A 7614-nucleotide genomic window follows, 5' to 3' on the forward strand; every position below is an offset into this window, starting at 1 on the left:
GGGGGCAGGTAGGGCATTAACAGGGAGAGGGGGGCACAAAGAAATACTTTTCTTTCTTATTCTGATTTAAAATGTTGAGCTTTTATTAAATAATTATCTGAAGCTTACAACCAAAGTTTTCATCTGACGTAAAATGTATAGAAATCATACATATAACATCGAAGCAGCTGGAATCCACAGCTGTGCGTGTTCATGGAGCTGCATGTTCACCTGCTGGACATCACTACCTGACAAGTTTAACTGTCTTCAGAACATTGCAGAGGCCTTATTGACAGTATTTGGCTCTACATGTCTGTGTGAGCAGGTTTTCTCTCACATGAGTCCTCAGGTAGCCTCTGAATGCTGGAGACCTGTGTCTCTGAGTGGGAGCCCAGAGATCACATTAACATGTGTGTCTCTGTATTAACAAACATGCCATATTGGCTCAGTTTATTTTTCTTATCATTCTTGTGAGGACACCATAAATAGCATTTGTATTTTCTGTTCAGTTGCTGTTGTGGATAAAAAGTCTTTTTTTGTTTCATAATAGCTGATAACTATTCGCTGACAGCTGCAAACATCTGTGAACAAATATAATCCTATAAAGTGGTTCTATATAGTGAGTAACTGTTGATATAGAGCGTTATTAAATTCATTGCTAATGCAATCATATGGCACACTGACCTCTGAGGAAATTTTAAATGGCACTCGTCATCAGAAAGGTTGCGCTAGACAAATGACCTGACAGAGGACTTACATACACAGCAGCGTAATGAGCGAAGTGGAAACACCTGGGAAACACAGCTGACACAAATGAACCTGAACACCACAGGGGAAGCGAAACTAAACACACCGAACATGGAACACGAGACTCTTCAAAATAAAACAGGAACATAACGGGATGTAGACGGGACAACACGAGCTGACATGAAACACATGACAGACACGTGAGGACAGATGAGGGAGACGAAGGCACGGGCATAACTGTCAGGGTCCCTGTGGCTACCCGGTCGGCTCAGTATGGCTACATATGTTTTGTATTCTTTTTTTATTTGTTCCTGCTCTCTCCCTTCCCCTCTTTCCTTCCTCCCTCTGCCTGGGCGGAGCTCACCTGTGGGCTCCTGCCCTTGGCCCACGCACCTGTGGCTCATCACGAGTGATCCAGCTCCTTTATAAGATGGCAGCTCTGTGTTTCTCGTCGCTGGACCGTTGCCGACCCTCGTCAGTGTAACCCCAGCTCAATTACTTCTAAAGTGTTTTCACAGCGATTTGCCTTACTATCCCTTCGTGTCTCTGTGTACAGATTCCCTGGACCTACCCCCGTGTTACCCGAGTGAGTGGAGTGTGAAGAGGAGTGGACGGAGTGTGTGTGTGTGTGACTATCGGCGTCTTTCCCGTTCGTGTGTGGACCCCCGGAGCCCGGTTTTCCCCTCACTTTTGTAAATAATCACCTGGTGTATCATAATAAAGACTCTTGTGCTTTCAAGACCTAGAGCCTGCGCGTTCAGTCCCGTTGTGACAAGAACTAAACGTTAAAGACAGAAGACGAGACAAGAAAAGAGACATAGGTTAAACATAAACTAGACTAAAACTCAACTAAACCCAAACTAACAAGAACTTTACATTATTCCAATGTAACATAAGAAATCAAAACAAACTGCTGGGTCACAGACCCGGCCCCCGGACGCCAAGACCTCATACAAAATGCTGGAAACACTTACTGCTAAACAAAGTTGGCAGTGATGAGAACATGTGAGCGTGTGGATGCAAAGGGAGAGTTTTCTGAATAAGATGCAAACCTCAGTCTGCCTGTGGACATACACTTCATAGTCATCGAGACAGTCATATGAGTAAAGCATGAGGTCATGGAGAGGTCATCTGTCTGACAAGCAAATCTCCACCAACATGGCTGCAAAAGGAAAGAATCAGGTGATTCAGTGGCTCAAAGTCCAGATCTTAACTTGGCTAAAATGCTGTGAAGAGACTTTAGAAGAACTGAGCGCAAACGTCTGAAAACCTCACGAATGGAAAGACGAGTGGGCCGAAATGTCTTCTTGATGCTCTGAGAGACTGATCAAGTCACAGGAAAAATTATTACTTCAAGTTACTGCAACTAAAGCTGGTTCTACAGGCTACTGAATCAAAGACTGTACTTTTAATGCATACACTATTATATATTGTACATATATTTATTAGTTTCAGGTTGGCCATTCTTGTATTTTGCTCGTTTGTGTTGTTGTGTTTGCACATCTCTGTTGCTTGTGGGGCTCGCACACAAGAATTTCACTCGCATGTGCTGTGCCAGTGTGTCTGCACATGTGATGTGACAATAAAAGTGATTTGATTTGATTTGATTTATAAGAACGGCGTGAGTAGGTCCTGTTCTGTTTTCCACCTTCGATGGTAGAAGCAGGTCCTGTCACTGCCGTCCATTTCCAAAAACTGGCTCTGATTGCTTTTTGAGTGAAGAACTGAAGAAGATGGGCTCCGCCCACGGTGAAAATGTCATCTGTTGTTTCCAAGACATTATATAGTCCATCATGGAGAATGGTTACTGTTCAGTAGTTCGCTACCAGGAAAATCAGATGTTCTGTTAGAGTCTTCGATACTCCGTCCTGAGTGCTGCACCAGTTGAGAACATCACGAGTAGGCGAGTCTCCACACTGACCTCACCAAACAAAAATACACAGCAACAATGAGACAGTCAATCGCTGCAACCTTTTACCCCTGCAGTCCCTATAAAGACACGTATACAGCGTGTGCATTCACAACCATAAAATGGCACACACACCCCGCGTGGAGGCAGTCATCAAATATAGATTGAAATGTCCTTCATAATTTAGATCTAGCAGGCCAAGAAGACACACACACAGACACACAACCCCTGCCCTCTCTCCGGGTACAGGATTTGCAGAGTGTATATGAATAAAGGAAAGTGTGTGTATATCTTCAAGCAGTAAAACCAGGACACAACAGAATAAAGGGCAGAGAAAAAGAAACAAGAACCGGACAAACAGCAAACCCTGTCAGACGGCAGGGTCAGATGTAACGCCGTTAGAAAGGGCTTTGTTTATTTGCTCTGTCATCGTGGTTGAGGTTTGCAGTTCCTGCATTTGTGTGTGTGACGGTTGGCTAACTGTCCAAAGATTTACTGAGAGCGCTAAAGTAACGACAGTCTAAATGCTGCTGATTCACTGCCGTCTAATCTTGACGGAGAGTCCGAAACATCAGCATCAGAGAAGACCACGCCCACCTCCGCCTCGCTAAACTGGCGATAAAATTAAAGCGAAATAACTGAAACGGACATGAGTTCTAGTTGTGGCTATCTGAGTTTTTTTGATGCATGTTTCAGGGCTTTGGTTGATGACCAAATACATACAAGCTAATAAGATCAGGCCCTGTTGTATAACACTGCACAACAGCTCCTTCTGTTCACAGACAAATCAAAAACAGCAGCAAAGCACAAACACATGACTCAAAGCTGCTCTCCATGACTGCTCTAACATTACCTGCTACATTACTGAAGCTACTGTGACAATGTCAGGTCATTATACTTCAGTCAAAACTCAGATGATGTTTCAGATATCTGTATCAGATTATATGTATATTTTTTTAATATTAATATCTGACTCCATAGATCATGAGAATGCTGGCAGACTGAGGTGATATATTAATCCTATAAGCATACAGCAGGGATCTATTTTTAACTTGGCCTAATTAGCAGCAGCAGCAGCTGGCTAACAGACTGAACACAGAACACGATTCAAACAAGCAAGAATCCCAGAACAAACGTCTACAAGAGATAACACGCAAACAAACAGCATTTAAATAAGCAAACCTTTAACTGTTCAGGATGTTGACAAAAAGAAGTATAACATTAAAATGCCTCTGAGGGCCCAGTATACATAACACAGGTTGTACCTTACAATTAAAGTACAATGAAGTCTAAACATGAAATATGTGATTTACAATAATCCCACCATCAGCTGTTCACATTTCTCAAACAGTGGAAGTGAAACTGGAGTAAATGTTGACTGTGAACTAGGGCTGCCACGATTAGTCGACTAGTCACGATTACGTCGACTATCAAAATCGTCGACGACTGATTTAATAGTCGACGCGTCGTTTGAAGCTTTGTAAGATCACAAAAGACGCAGGAATAAGTAGCAGGATTTAAGAGTGTAATAACGGACTGAAACAGAAGATGGCAGCACTGCATGTACAAGGATGCCAGCTGCTGTTAAACCCCGAAGAAGAAGAAGAAGAAGAAGAAGAAGAAGCTGTGTCCCAGAATTCATAGCGCGGCCCAGCTCAGTTTCCAACAATGGCGGCAGCTAGTTAGCTTTAATATTACTCTTATTATTCTTTCTGGGTCACAAAATAAACGTTTAACATATTTTCAGGCGAGAATGTAGCTGTGTAAACCTCAAATATCTGCTCAGTTTATCAGGACACCACATATTTTCAAAAGCGCTCCGACGTTTTCGGAGACGTCTGTTACCCACTAGCTCGATAGCTAGCTGGGGGCTAGGTCACTAGCGCCGTGAGAACACCGGACTCCCGGCAAATCGTTGTCAAACCCACCGCCGTCTTTCGCTACTCAGGTTAAACATGATATATGAGTCACTTAGATAACTTGAAAATGTTGTTGTTTGGCTTTTTTCAGTACTTTATTTGTTCCTGAGTAAATCGGTTTGGCTGAGATTAAAGTTATAGTTTTTACACAGCTGAATAAACGTCAAGCAGACAGCTGATCATCAGAAGTGTGAGATGCTGGAGAATTTACTCCGGTGTCCTGTTATATTTTAGATAGCAAGGAGTTTATTAAACTTCACCGAAACAATCTGCAGATTTCATTAAAATTTAATAAACTATCATCTTGTCTTTATTTTTAGTTAGCACCTTAAACGCTTAAAGCTGTAAGCTAATGATAGTTATATAAGAGCAGATGCTGCTGGTGCAATAAGCTGTAGTTTTACGTCCAATGGATGATGATCTGATTAGTCGACTAATCGCAAAAATAATCGATAAGTTTTCGATTTTGCTGCCCTTTCCTGTCCTCCTCTGGGTATTTATCTATAATATTAACATGTATGCCAAAGTACAGATTTAACAGCATGTGAATAAAAATGCATCCAATATTTCCATACACTGCCTCTTTTTTTCACACTGTTGGTTTGATATACAGTGGTCCCTCGCTATAACGTGCTTCACCTTTCGCAGTCTCGAAAGGTGAAGCGCAGTCTTTTTTTTTTTTTACAGCGCATTGTGTTCTGCGTCCTGATTGGCTGTAGACCATCGTCAATCAATCTCGTGCCGTGTCTCCTGTACAGGACAGGATGCGTTCAGCTTGTCAAATTTACATAAATCTTCGATCCCAGCAGTGTGACTCTGGAGTGCTGCACTGTATGTTTGTAGGTTTTCTCCCTGTTCTGCACCGTCAAAGCCTCCTGCGGGTGGCTTTGGTTTCATCCTGTAATACTGGACTTTTTTTCTATGAAGGTTTGAACTTTGAGAGTTTAAACAAGAGAGAAAAGTCCGCAAATGTTCATGCCTGTCTGAGAAAAGTGTATAAAGTGTGTAGTGAGGGGTTTTACAGCCTTAAAACATCTATAATAATTGTAACAAACTAAAGTTGGCTACCTCGCGGATTTCACCTCCCACGACAAACGAGGGATGACTATAGTAAGATCTGCCGGAGGTTTCTTCCTGTTAAAAGGGAGTTTTTCCTTCCCGCTGTCGCCAAATTGCTCATAGGGGGTCATATGATTGCCGGATTTTTCTCTGTATGTATTGTTGTAGGGTCTACATTACAGTATAAAGCACCTTGAGGCGACTGTTGTTGTGATTTGGCGCTGTATAAATAGAGTTGAATTGAATAAAAACAATGGCTGGTTACAAAATAAAATCAAAGTCTATCAATTAGCCAATCAGTTTTATTTTTGATTGTTTATCTTCCACCCTTCAGGGTATTTGCAAACATAATATGATTGATGCAGTGGAACCATGTTGTAGTGCACTCGAGTCACAATTTCGCTGTGTGGAACATCACCCCCCCAGCAGAAACAGGGCAAATAAATCTGCCCAATCACACCTGTGGAGCTCCCCGTTGTGGCTTTGGTGCAGGAAATAAAAAAATCTCTCTGGAAATGGAATCACATTAATGCAGGACGCTTTGTCAACCTGATCCGTTATAAAGGAACACAAGCAGGAACAGCACAATACTGTGTCAATGTGCTAACCCCTGAGGAACACCCCAGCCTCTCCTGCTCTCTTATCCTCTTCTTCACCACTCTGTTCATCATGCTTTACACCTGAGGGGAAATAATTTGAATAAGTCATATTTCTCTCCCTCGCTTTCACTGCCTCATGGGGACTATAGTGTATGTTCTCTCTCTCAGCACCTGAGAACCCAGTCCCTGAGGTCATTTACACACACACACACACACACACACACACCACACACACACACACACAAAACACAACACACACACACACACACACACACACACACACACACACACACAACACTGCCAGTTGCCTTAATGACTGACTGATCACGAGGCTAACAGGGCGTCTCATGGGCATAAAACCATTTATTCTATTATGACAAAGCTCTCTCTAATATTCTTTATGGTGTTGTGTTATTATTGACACACACAGACACACACACAGTATATAATGCAAACATGTTGTTATTTTTGCTATTTCTTAATCACCTTTCTAACAAATCAAATCAATATTTGTTGTAACCTCAGTTTGTCTTAAAGACAGCATCTGTTCTGTGTGTGTGTGTGTGTGTGTGTGTGTGTGTGTGTGTGTGTGTGTGTGTGTGTGTGTGTGTGCAAACAGTTACTAAGGTGTGTGACATGCAGTTTGCTTGAAGCGTCTTTGAACACTCCACAGTTGTCTTTGTAGTTGCTAATCACAGACCGACTGATGCTTCATATCCCAGAGGCAGTCATGATTTCATGACTGTAAGACGGTAAGAATTAGGGCAGGCCAGTCAACAGTACAGCCTGAGGTCTTCCTACACCTCAGAACTCTAAATGTGGCTCCGGTCTCCTAGAATCTGGTCCATAACGTCCCTAAATCTGTCTGCTTCTGTGCATGTGTTCAGTTTCTGGAAGCGGGAGCTTTTTCCTCTCCGTTTTGCAAACCGTCACTGACGATTGGCGGCCTTGGTTACTGAGGGTGACAGGAGCAAGGCATCATGGTCCTGTTCTTAGTGGCGCAGTGTTGTGGCTTGGCACGGCAAGACAGGTCCATGTGCCTGTCATATGATGCTGGCAGCGCCAGTCTGGCAAATGCAGCAAGGAAGGGGGAGGTTAGTGAGTGAGTGAGTGAGAGAGGGAGTGATGGGGGAGAAAGAGAGGGCGAGTAAGAGTGTGTGTGTGTGTGTGGTTTCAATGGGCTACAGGGCAATTTAGGGAAACAGAGGGCTAGTTGTGTCTGGGTGTGAGTGTGTATGTAGCCTACCCTAAAGGCCCAACTCTGAGCCTTTCTGATCTTATAAACTTTGACGTGTTTTGCAGGATTCAGTATCTAAAAGGCACCGTTGGTTCGCAGAAACACACACACACACACACACACACACACACTCCTCTGGGTATTTATCTATAATATTAACATGTA

At 42.9% G+C, this 7614-nt stretch overlaps 1 protein-coding gene across 1 annotated transcript in view; it reads right to left on the reverse strand.

Moving 5' to 3' along the window:
* LOC102290904 (guanine nucleotide-binding protein G(o) subunit alpha) overlaps positions 1-7614 on the reverse strand; it is a gene marked incomplete at both ends in the record, with an annotated part of 83087 nt that overhangs the window by 39217 nt on the left and 36256 nt on the right.

This window comes from Haplochromis burtoni, unplaced genomic scaffold (assembly GCF_018398535.1).
Source record: "Haplochromis burtoni strain Fernald_Lab_line unplaced genomic scaffold, NCSU_Asbu1 Contig_792, whole genome shotgun sequence".
Classification (NCBI taxonomy): domain Eukaryota; kingdom Metazoa; phylum Chordata; class Actinopteri; order Cichliformes; family Cichlidae; genus Haplochromis; species Haplochromis burtoni.